This window comes from Pseudophryne corroboree, chromosome 2 (assembly GCF_028390025.1).
Source record: "Pseudophryne corroboree isolate aPseCor3 chromosome 2, aPseCor3.hap2, whole genome shotgun sequence".
Taxonomy (NCBI): Eukaryota; Metazoa; Chordata; class Amphibia; order Anura; family Myobatrachidae; genus Pseudophryne; species Pseudophryne corroboree.
Genome location: NC_086445.1, coordinates 22,655,955 through 22,669,325, shown reverse-complemented (window position 1 = coordinate 22,669,325; position 13,371 = coordinate 22,655,955). Strand labels below are relative to the sequence as shown.

The following is a 13,371-nucleotide window of genomic DNA, read 5'->3' as shown; positions in this document are numbered from 1 at the left end:
TCCTGATATACTCTGTGCTGCTCAGAGACCCTGCTCCTCCCACTATATAACTCTCAGTCTGTGGCTTCCTGCTGCCTCCATTCCCCTCCACGCATCATGTCACTGCCCCTGTCACATGCAGCCCTGTCCTCACTGACACATCACTCATCTCCTGATATACTCTCTGCTGCTGGGGACCATGCTCCTTCCACTATATAACTCTCAGTCTGTGGCTTCCTGCTGCCTCCATTCCCCTCCTCACATCATGTCACTGCCCCTGCCACATGCAGCCCTGTCCTCACTGACACATCACTCCTCTCCTGATATACTCTGTGCTATTGGGGACCCTGCTACTCCTACTATATAACTCTCAGTCTGTGGCTTCCTGCTGCCTCCATTCCCCTCCTCACATCATGTCACTGCCCCTGTCACATGCAGCCCTGTCCTCACTGACACATCACTCATCTCCTGATATACTCTGTGCTGCTCAGAGACCCTGCTCCTCCCACTATATAACTCTCAGTCTGTGGCTTCCTGCTGCCTCCATTCCCCTCCTCACATCATGTCACTGCCCCTGTCACATGCAGCCCTGTCCTCACTGACATATCACTCATCTCCTGATATACTCTGTGCTGCTGGATACCCTGCTGCTCCCACTATATACCTATCAGTCTGTGGCTTCCTGCTGCCTCCATTCCCCTCTTCACATCATGTCACTGCTCCTGTCACATGCAGCCCTGTCCTCGCTGACACATCACTCATCTCCTGATATATTCTGTGCTGCTGGGGACCCTGCTGCTCCCACTATATACCTATCAGTCTGTGACTACCTGCTGCCTCCATTCCCCTCCTCACATCATGTCACTGCCCCCTGTCACATGCAGCCCTGACCTCACTGACACATCACTCATCTACTGATATACTCTGTTCTGCTGGGGACCCTGTTCCTCCCACTATATAACTCTCAGTCTGTGACTTCCTGCTGCTCCCATTCCCCTCCTCACATCATGTCACTGCCCCTGTCACATGCATCCCTGTCCTCACTGACACATCACTCATCTCCTGATATACTCTGTGCTGCTGGGGACACTGCTCCTCCCACTATAATATAACTCTCAGTCTGTGGCTTCCTGCTGCCTCCATTCCTCTCCTCACATCATGTCACTGCTCTTGTCACATGCAGCCCTGTCCTCACTGACACATCCCTCATCTCCTGATATACTCTGTGCTGCTGAGGACCCTGCTCCTCCCACTATAATATAACTCTCAGTCTGTGGCTTCCTGCTGCCTCCATTCCCCTCCTCACATCATGTCACTGCCCCTGTCACATGCAGCCTTGTCCTCACTGACACATCACTCCTCTCCTGATATACTCTGTGCTATTGGGGACCCTGCTCCTCCCACTATATAACTCTCAGTCTGTGGCTTCCTGCTGCCTCTATTCCCCTCCTCACATCATGTCACTGCCCCTGTCACATGCAGCCCTGTCCTCACTGACACATCACTCATCTCCTGATATACTCTGTGCTGCTGGGGACCCTGCTCCTCACACTATATAACTCTCAGTCTGTGGCTTCCTGCTGCCTCCATTCCCCTCCTCACATCATGTCACTGCTCCTGTCACATGCAGCCCTGTCCTCACTGACACATCACTCATCTCCTGATATGCTCTGTGCTGCTGGGGACCCTGCTCCTTCCACTATATAACTCTCAGTATGTGGCCTCCTGCTGCTTCCATTCCCCTCCTCACATCATGTCACTGCCCCTGTCACATGCAGCCCTGTCCTCACTGACACATCACTCATCTCCTGATATACTCTGTGCTGCTGGGGACCCTGCTCCTCCCACTATATAACTCTCAGTCTGTGGCTTCCTGCTACCTCCATTCCCCTCCTCACATCATGTCACTGCCCCTGTCACATGCAGCCCTGTCCTCACTGACACATCACTCATCTCCTGATATACTCTGTGCTGCTGAGGACCCTGCTCCTCCCACTATAATATAACTCTCAGTCTGTGGCTTCCTGCTGCCTCCATTCGCCTCCTCACATCATGTCACTGCCCCTGTCACATGCAGCCCTGTCCTCACTGACACATCACTCATCTCCTGATATACTCTGTGCTGCTGAGGACCCTGCTCCTCCCACTATAATATAACTCTCAGTCTGTGGCTTCCTGCTGCCTCCATTCCCCTCCTCACATCATGTCACTGCCCCTGTCACATGCAGCCCTGTCCTCACTGACACATCACTCATCTCCTGATATACTCTGTGCTGCTGGGGACCCTGCTCCTCCCACTATATAACTCTCAGTCTGTGGCTTCCTGCTGCCTCCATTCCCCTCCTCACATCATGTCACTGCCCCTGTCACATGCAGCCCTGTCCTCACTGACACATCACTCATCTCCTGATATACTCTGTGCTGCTGGGGATCCTGCTCCTCCCACTATATAACTCTCAGTCTGTGGCTTCCTGCTGCCTCCATTCCCCTCCTCACATCATGTCACTGCCCCTGTCACATGCAGCCCTGTCCTCACTGACACATCACTCCTCTCCTGATATACTCTGTGCTATTGGGGACCCTGCTCTTCCCATTATATAAGTCTCAGTCTGTGGCTTCCTGCTGCCTCCATTCCCCTCCTCACATCATGTCACTGCCCCTGTCACATGCAGCCCTGTCCTCACTGACACATCCCTCATCTCCTGATATACTCTGTGCTGCTGGGGACCCTGCTCCTCCCACTATATAACTCTCTGTCTGTGGCTTCCTGCTGCCTCCATTCCCCTCCTCACATCGTGTCACTGCCCCTGTCACATGCAGACCTGTCCTCACTGACACATCACTCATCTCCTGATATACTCTGTGCTGCTGGGGGACCCTGCCTTCGTCCGCTTTGGGTGAGACAGTTCCAGCAGTGGGTGAACAGATCAAAACATCTTTACAGCGCGGGGAGGGCCTGGAGCAGCCCAGAGTGACGGAGTATGGGGGGGTATTGTGTCCCTTCTACAATACCCCCCCCCCCCCCCCCCCCGAAATGAAGCAACTAATTGCAGCACCAATATATTATTGCAAATCTACAGACCAAGACCTGTAATTTGGTATATGATATTCCCTGCTCAGACAACGGCATCAGAGAAATAAGTCACTCATGAAAATCCTTACGCTCTTAATAAATAGATAATAATAATACTTTTATTTATATAGCGCTTTTCTCCGACAGGACTCAGTGCAGATTTACATACATCAGCAACACAGAACGGGTGTGGTATTGAAAGTCGACAGTAACTAGGTCGACAATGTCTAGGTCGACCACTATTGGTTGACAGTAACTAGGTCGACAGGGTGTCTTGGTCGACAGGGTCTTTAGGTCGACATGTTCTAGGTCAACAGGTCAAAATGTCGACATGAGTTTTTAATGTTATTTTGGTGTCGCTTTCTTCGTAGAGTGACCGGGAACCCCAATTAGTGCACTGCGTCCCCTCGCATGGCTCGCTTCGCTCGCCATGCTTCGGACATGGTGCCTTCGCTTCGCTCGGCACAGATTACCTTTCCAATCGTAGTCCACGTGGATCGTTAAGTATGAAAAGGTTAAAAAAAAGAAAAAAATTGTTAAAAATTAATGTCGACCTTTTGACCTGTCGACCTAGAACATGTCGACCTAAAGACCCTGTCAACCTAGACACCCTGTCGACCTAGTTACTGTCGACCAATAGTGGTCGACCTAGACATTGTCGACCTAGTTACTGTCGACTTTCAGTCCGGATCCTACACAGAACATAGGGGGTTATTCCGAGTTGATCACTAGCTGCATTTGTTCCCAGCGCAGCGTTCAGGCAAAAAAACAGCAGTTCTGCGCATGCGTATGCGGCGCATTGCGCATGTGCGATGTACGGGCACAACGAACAATGTAGTTTTGCACAGGGTCTAGCGATGCATTTCAGTCGCTCTGCTTGCCGCAGAGTGATTGATATGAAGTGGGCGTTTCTGGGTGGCAAATGACATTTTTCAGGGAGTGTGCGGAAAAACGCAGGTGTGCCAGGAAAAACGCAGGCGTGGCTGGGCGGGTTTGTGACGTCAAATCCGGAACTGAATAGTCTGAAGTGATCGCAAGCGCTGAGTAGGTTTTGAGCTACTCTGAAACTGCACAAAATAATTTTTGTAGCCGCTCTACAGAGGTTATAAGGACCGAAGGCATATATGGAAGAACTGACATGTGTGTGGTATATGATATACTCTGTATGAATCAACATGTAGGAGGCGGAACCATCTGAGGCAGCTGTCTGAGGTGCGTAGGTTGCTGCTGGTTGGGTGTGCGGATAGTAGAGGTATAACATACAGGTGTGCCGTTGTGTCCTATTCCTCTCCCCCCATTCCCACTGTGCAAAGCTACAACACAAATTATTTCATCAAACCTCTGGACTGCCCATATCACTGACCCCAGACACTATAGATAAATGATTTTCCAGTATTGGGGCTTTTTGTTTCAGTCGCAAAAAGTCGCGTACGGATTGCGTGCAACTGTGAATCAGTCCTACATGTTCTTCCATCACATTCTCCAGGAGCCCCAGTTTCCTTTTACATTCCAAAAACTATCCTGGCGGGTTAGATGACCTCTGATTTGGTGCTGATGTGCTTCTGCATCTGTGCCAGGAAATTAGAGTGTAAGCTCCGCAGTGTTTGGAAATAAGGTATCTGAATTACGCTCTCTATACTGAGCCGTGAAAATATGTTGACACACATGAATACAGTATAGGAGAATAATGCTAGTAATGCGTGAGATAAATGTGTAGTGGATATTACATCTGTTTTCTATACGTTATCAAACATGCTTCCCTTCACCATACACACGGCACAGAATAGCATGACAGTATAGCTACATGCCTGTTACCCTCCCATGATACACCCATGAAACAGATTTCCTGCACGCAACCAATGTGTGAACGATGGTGCATCTTTGTGCATAAAAGGTGCATTAAAGACACAGTTGGTGGTCATCTCTGTACAAATAGCATCGGCTGTGGCACTAGCTTATATTTGCAGTACCACTGCGTACAAAGGCCGGTAATAGCTGCACCCTGGGTAATAGCGGCTATTGCTATGTCACTGAATAAGTCCCTGGGCTATCATAGAATGTGACCAGTACTTGGTGTCATCCTGACAATGTGAGCGTTGAATGAAAGACCATCATTAAATCCCTTTGGTCTTGCCTAGTGCTCTGCGCAGTCCTCAGAGAAATCAATATGTTCTCCATTCAGCAGATGTTTCCCACAAATTGTATTTGCAGTCGATACAATAATTGGCCAAACTGCATTGAAAGAGAAGGGCTGAGAGGAATTTTCAGCCATGTAACTTTTCTGTATCTTGTTCTTTTCTTTATCTGAGATGGATAGATCTCGGCAACCTCAATAGATATTAAAGTTCTGCATCGAGCTGGTCTTTGTGCTGCTGAAATGACAGCCATCAAGAAACTGCCTGTACAAATCACTTAGAGCGGCTGCAATTCTTATAGTGAAATGTTTTATTAATTGAGGTTCTGTGGAGAAATCACTGTCACATGGGCATGATAAACGTGTTTTGTCAGAAACTGCCTCTAGACATTTTGGCGTAGCCGACAGGGTGTTGGTGGCACTACTATTTATTATTTCACTAAACATTTAAAGATGCCTGTTTTAGGGTTTGTATTGCTGCAGTGAGTGATGGTGGCGGAGACTGTATATTAATACTGTATTGTGATTGGCTGTAACCATGCTTGCGCACTCTCTCGGACTGTCTGTTAGACTTCGCATGTTAAGCTGTTACTATATCAGGGTAGGCTGAGCCTCACAAAATGACCATGATCTAGGAAAGGTTAGAAAAGTAAAAGCTCCAGTCAGAGTCCACAATTAGATCCGGTTTGGGCTGCCAGCGTTGCAACTGAATGTCCAAATGTGGTTTCCCTGAACATGCACCCCCTCCCAAAAATGAAGGGCAAATTGTAGGCTCATTGTTATCACCTACAGTAACTTCTTCCCCAAATGTTACAGCTTCATTTCCCTGGAAAAAAAATCATGGAAAATGTATTTTTTTATTTTATTTTTGTCTATTTAACAAAACAAAAAAATCAGACTTTTACTAATATGATACAGGGAGAGACCTCTCTCTCTCTCTCTCTCTCTCTCTCTCTCTCTCTCTCTCTCTCTCTCTCTTACACATTGTTGCAATGTTTTCTTGCTAATCAGGGATCAGTGGAGATACGTAGTAGCTAAATCTATGATCACAGTAATTTTTATTTGTTGTCGGCAGTGATTGGGTGGAAGAGTGTGGGACGTCCTCTGTGCTCCTGCCTCCTGGGATACTGCAGCATTAATGCTCTGCAGTCAGGCAGAAGTCAGTAAGGTTATGTAAGATGAATACACTGCATTAACACTAGGAAGGGAGCTATCACTTACTAAGCACATCTGAGCAGACACCTTTTACCAAGACCCGCTTTTGACCCTCATACTGAATTTTCACATCTTCCATTACTGATTAATACAAGAAAAGGTGCATTTAGGCAAACAGTGCTCACAATGCATTACAAAACTGAAACAGGTGAAGCAATTAGTATGTTTGCCACATTCATATTAAGTAAAAAAACATCAACCCTCCTAGAGACAATGTAAGCTGATTGCCACCTTCAGACAAATTTAGCGCAAACTTACCAAATTGCATCCACCAGGAGATACTGGATTGGGTGGTCTTGGTGGGAAGTGCTGTGGCTTATATCAGATTATACAGCACCCAGTGAAGTGGACGGGACCCGGGAGGCTGGTGTACTCTCCCAGTGCGGGAAAATATCCCATAATCTATTCGCCCAGACTTTACCAGGGACTAGACCCGTACGTGCTAATGAAAGCTCCATAATGCCATGACTGAGTGGGACTGATGAATAAGCCCAATGTTTTTTTTCCCCACTCTTTGGATTTTGACTCAATGAGATGCCTTGCAAATGACCCAGAAGTCATTTCTACTTTTAGAGTTATTTAGTTGCATATAATCGCTGTACTATACCTTGGAACTCTCTCTGAATCTTCTCATTGCTTTAAGATGACAAACGGGGTCTTTTATTTAAATAATGTTCGATAAAAGAGGCTGTAACTCTTATTGTCCAATAAGACGCATGCTTGCATTTCCATAGCTGCACCTGAAGTGTGCCAGGACGTGATTGATTGTTACTCGGCGCAGTCACCTGGGAGCTGGCGTCTAACTCTACAGGTAATTAATCCCACCAGCTTCCATCCTGTGTGCTGTATAAGGAGCGTCCTTCACAGGTGGACACATACACATCTGGGGATGGTGAGAACCAGAAAATTAAATCATTAGGAAATTGGCAAAATCCATTGTGATGACTGAGCCCTTGTCTGGGCAGTGCGCCAGGATTGTGAAAACACAACGTAAGCTGTGGATCTAATTAGTACCAATAACTACACATCATGTTGACTTTAATGCCTTTCGCTAGATTTAATACCGAAAACATGGAACAGGCGGCCATCGCTGTTTAATAATATTATCAGCTAAAAGAATTATTCCCGGTATTAATAGGTAACTTGTGCCACCGCCAGTCTTTTCTGTGCCATGTGATGCGATTCCTGCCATAATCTACACTAGAACCATTGTAAGGTAGCCTCCTACCCATCCCAAAGGTCTGTGTATTGGGGGTCATTCCGAGTTGTTCGCTCGTTATTTTTTTTCGCAACGGAGCGATTAGTCGCTAATGCGCATGCGCAATGTCCGCAGTGCGACTGCGCCAAGTAAATTTGCTATGCAGTTAGGAATTTTACTCACGGCATTACGAGGTTTTTTCTTCGTTCTGGTGATCGTAATGTGATTGACAGGAAGTGGGTGTTTCTGGCCGGAAACTGGCCATTTTATGGGAGTGTGTGAAAAAACGCTACAGTTTCTGGGAAAAACGCGGGAGTGACTGGAGAAACGGAGGAGTGTCTGGACGAACGCTGGGTGTGTTTGTGACGTCAAACCAGGAACGACAAGCACTGCACTGATCGCACTGGCAGAGTAAGTCTCGAGCTACTCAGAAACTGCACAGAGAAGTCTTTTCGCAATATTGCGAATCTTTCGTTCGCAATTTTGATAAGCTAAGATTCACTCCCAGTAGGCGGCGGCTTAGCGTGTGCAAAGCTGCTAAAAGCAGCTTGCGAGCGAACAACTCGGAATGACCCCCATTGTAAATAAGCAATGATAATAAAAAATTACATTTTCCCTGCATTGTCCCTTTTTTTTTTCACACAGAGGGGTAAATTTACTAAGGTGGGAGATTTTTAGAACTGGCGATGTTGCCCATAGCAACCAATCAGATTATATCTACTATCTGCTAGAAGCAGCTAGATAAATGGTAAGTAGAATCTGATTGGTTGCCATGGGCAACATCACCAGTTCTAAAAAATCTCCCACCTTAGTAAATTTACCACAGAGTTTTATTATAGGTATCCTACCCTATGGAAATGAATTATACATATTTTGCGCTACAGTACCTCCTAAATGTCCTGATTCGCAGAGCTCCAAAGGTTTGTGGTTTAAAAAGAAGACTGTAGAACATTTTGGCAAAGCGGTGTGTGAGATGGGGGCGTGGCCTGCATAGATTGGTGGTTGACATTATTTTCTCCGGGGGTTTCCTAGGTAAATGGCAGCTTGTGTGGAACTATAGTGCCCATACACGGGGTGCAAAGGTCTCAGGGCAACTACGGTGCTATCTAACGCGTCACAATGTCTTTATTTCAAACATTAGGATTACGAACCGCTAAACCACTTACCTGGCAATTTCTTAAAAAAATAAATTTGACTCAAAAATGAAAAAAAAAATTCAATTTTAATTAAGTTAAAAACTAATTTTGAGAAATGAATTCAAATATTTTATTTAGAGAAAAATATGCCTAAGGGTTGTCCCGCGCACCCCTCCCCCCTTCTCTCGTGGTCATAGGTCTCCCACCCACCACTGGAAATAGATCGCCATTAACATTACCCTCTACCCCCTTAGCGGTAAAATGTACCTCTCTCCACCACTGTGACCAGTGTAACTGTTCTTACTATTTCACCCCTTCAGAGTCAAACTACTTAAATTGGGCTACTCCTACAGTACAAAAGCATTGCCACTGTGCGATGCTTTTGTACTTCTGCAGGGGGGGGGGGGGGTGTTTCGGGCCTGACATGCGGAGCGCACTAGCCCTGTGCTTGGCGTTCCCCGCGTGTCTGTGCACCTGATCGTAGATGTGCTAAATTCTGCAGGGCTACAATCAGGTCTGAATTATGCCCATTATTGAAAGCAAGGGTTTGATTGGTGGCTGCAGATTATGGCAAAGTTTTATATGTATAGAGAGAGAGAGATTCTTTTTATAAAACAAGTCTTATCTCTCTCTCTGTACGATCGTGCGCCAACTCGCCCCCTACATTCCCTGACGCTACATTAGTTGATATTATAATGAGCCGATGCCACCTCTGAGCTCCTGATAATGATAAAGTCTAATAAGCAAGTCTGACTCATTCGCGCCCAGAAAAAGGTGTCAGGAGTCTCCGTTCATGGCGTCTCCTTATTATTCTCCGCAGTCATTTATTGCCGTTGAAGCTGAAGCTCATTAGGAAACATGTTTTAGCAATTTGGAAGCTGCCTGGTCTGCCTCAGAGTCATTGTAACCTCGCCGCAATAATAGCGGAATATATTTATGTGTCAAACGGTTAAAAAAAAAAACATTTTGTTTGCTATAAGTTAGGAAAATTTATTCCGTTTGTGTGATAGGTGCTTTGCTTACTGAATAGCGACTTGTACCTGGAGCACATATAACCCTATATGCAAATCAGTATCGCTCGTTATTATTCTGTACATTATTTCTTAACAAAGCCAATTGTCATATTACTTTATTTCTCCCATCGCCCTATACAACACCCTGCTGCGCTGGCATCACTCCCCCGGTACCACAAGTAAAATTCCTTCCCATAATTACACAGACTTTACGAATGGAAAATTAAAGACGTGGCCACATACTGCACACCAATCCTCATCACACCACATGAGATGTGCAAAGTTGGTGCTTTAGGGGCCCCTTTCTTATTGAATCCTGCAGCCAGAGCCCCAGCATCTGTAAGGTACAGAGATGGTAAGATCTTGGTGGGAAGGGGTCATTTGGGCAGATGTATTAACCTGGAGAAGGCAAAAGGAAGTGATAAACCAGTGATATGTGCAAGGTGATAAACGCACCAGCCAATCAGCTCCAATATGTAAATTAACAGTTAGGAGCTGATTGACTGGTGCGTTTATCACCGTGCACTTATCACTGGTTTATCACTGCCTTATGCCGTCTCCAGGCTTAGTACATCTGCCCTAATGGTTGGTATCATGAAGGACTTTCCCACGGATCCTACCAACCAGGAGTTGAGACAATTTGAACTTCCTCCTACAATACAACTCTTTACATGGAATTATCAATTGCACAAGCACAATACACTGCGACGTGCTGCGGAAAAAGGGTGTTATTCCCTAATATGGTAATCACAATCCTTTCCTGTACTTTATGAGTGAATACTGTAGGATCTACAGTACGTCCTGGAGTCAGTGCACCAATACAGTTCACATTATAATTATTATTATGATTATTATTACATTTTATTTATAAGGCGCCACAAGTGTTTCGCAGCGCCGTACAAAGGACAGTACGGGGAGACAGAACTTAGCATTACAGTAAATAAATAACAAAAATAGAGTACAGCGAGGGAGTAATCATCGTACTACTTGGGGCTGGCGGCCATAGATATAGATGAGCTTTTACCAGCAGGAGAAAAAGCGGGAAAAAGGTGGACGCTGAGTAGGAGAGAGCTGCGAGTGATATGTGTCGAGAAGAGGGCTTTGACAACAAGAGGAAAGAGGGCCCTGCTCTGAAGAGCTAACAATCTAGTGGTGAAGAGCTAACAATCTATCTCCTGTTGGCTTCTAGTCTGCCTTTACAACCCTGGGCAGTTTACACATTACTGCCCACCTGCTTCTACTTACTGAGAGACTTCACTAGTGCACTGAACTCACTGTATACTCTCCTGTATTACGGACAATTTATATACTATTATAAATGTATGAATTGCTACGCTGTGTTGCTACAAACTGGGCACAAATGTATTTCATCGTGGAGGTGTTTATATGACCAGTCATTATTATATGACAGCAATGTGCTTTTATCATTACTCGTTCCTATAACAAATGTGCTCCGGTATTTGGATTCCCTTTGTTGCTGAATTATGATCTTGTGTTTTCATAAATCCTCAAGTTTTATGGAACAGGCTGAGCTGCAATTTTCCTCTCTTTGTTATTTTCTTTGTTATTACCGTGAAGCTTGGAACCTCACCATTATGCTGTTGCGCTCTTTCATTGTAATAATTTCAGCAGCGGCTTTTCCTTTATCAGAATTCACAAAATTTATGAGAACCAATTGTTCATACTGAAGACAACACAACTTCACATAAGGAATGCGGGAACAATGGCTGATAAATATTAAACGCTGCAATTATTTTAAACTTTCAGATAAAGTCATGAGTAGGCAATCTCACAAACTAATTTCCATAAATAATTAGTTATTTAGCTGTCTCCATGTTATTGATAATGATTGACAAGTAAACAATAGGAAAATAAGTGATTGAGAGTCAATTAGAAATTAAACAGAAACTGTCAATAGAGAGATATCAGCAGGAAGATAGTAATTGTGAGATATCAGCAGGGAGATGGTAATTGTGAGATATCAGCAGGAAGATGGTAATTGTGAGATATCAGCGGGAAGATGGTAATTGTGAGATATCAGCAGGGAGATGGAAATTGTGAGATATCAGCTGGAAGATGGTAATTGTGAGATATCAGCTGGAAGATGGTAATTGTGAGATATCAGCTGGAAGATGGTAATTGTGAGATATCAGCTGGAAGATGGTGATTGTAGTATATCAGCTGGAAGATGGTACATGTGAGATAGCAGCGGGAAGATGGTAATTGTGAGATATCAGCTGGAAGTTGATAATTGTGAGATATCAGCTGGAAGATGGTAATTGTGAGATATCAGCAGGAAGATGGTAATTGTGAGATATCAGCAAGAAGATGGTAATTGTGAGATATCAGCAGGAAGATGGTAATTGTGAGATATCAGCTGGAAGATGGTAATTGTGAGATATGAGCAGGAAGATGGTAATTGTGAGATATCAGCAGGAAGATGGTAGTTGTGAGATATCAGCGGGAAGATGGTAATTGTGAGATATCAGCTGGAAGATGGTAATTGTGAGATATCAGCTGGAAGATGGTAATTGTGAGATATCAGCTGGAAGATGGTAATTGTAGTATATCAGCTGGAAGATGGTACATGTGAGATAGCAGCGGGAAGATGGTAATTGTGAGATATCAGCTGGAAGTTGATAATTGTGAGATATCAGCTGGAAGATGGTAATTGTGAGATATGAGCAGGAAGATGGTAATTGTGAGATATCAGCTGGAAGATGGTAATTGTGAGATATCAGCAGGAAGATGGTAATTGTGAGATATCAGCTGGAAGATGGTAATTGTGAGATATGAGCAGGAAGATGGTAATTGTGATATATCAGCAGGAAGATGGTAGTTGTGAGATATCAGCGGGAAGATGGTAATTGTGAGATATCAGCTGGAAGATGGTAGTTGTGAGATATCAGCTGGAAGATGGTAATTGTGAGATATCAGCAGGAAGATGGTAATGGTGAGATATGAGCAGGAAGATGGTAATTGTGAGATATCAGCTGGAAGATGGTAATTGTGAGATATGAGCAGGAAGATGGTAATTGTGAGATATCAGCTGGAAGATGGTAGTTGTGAGATATCAGCTGGAAGATGGTAATTGTGAGATATCAGCTGGAAGATGGTAATTGTGAGATATCAGCTGGAAGATGGTAATTGTGAGATATGAGCAGGAAGATGGTAATTGTGAGATATCAGCTGGAAGATGGTAATTGTGAGATATGAGCAGGAAGATGGTAATTGTGAGATATCAGCTGGAAGATGGTAATTGTGAGATATCAGCTGGAAGATGGTAATTGTGAGATATGAGCAGGAAGATGGTAATTGTGAGATATCAGCTGGAAGATGGTAGTTGTGAGATATCAGCTGGAAGATGGTAATTGTGAGATATCAGCTGGAAGATGGTAATTGTGAGATATGAGCAGGAAGATGGTAATTGTGAGATATCAGCTGGAAGATGGTAATTGTGAGATATCAGCAGGAAGTTGGTAATTGTGAGATATCAGCTGGAAGATGGTAGTTGTGAGATATCAGCGGGAAGATGGTAATGGTGAGATATGAGCAGGAAGATGGTAATTGTGAGATATCAGCTGGAAGATGGTAATTGTGAGATATGAGCAGGAAGATGGTAA

The 13,371-nt window shown here is 44.8% G+C and overlaps 1 protein-coding gene across 2 annotated transcripts in view; it reads right to left on the bottom strand.

Annotated features, from left to right (window-relative positions):
* LOC134993818 (beta-arrestin-1) overlaps positions 1-13,371 on the bottom strand; it is a 206,567-nt gene that overhangs the window by 100,195 nt on the left and 93,001 nt on the right. The window lies entirely within an intron of this gene.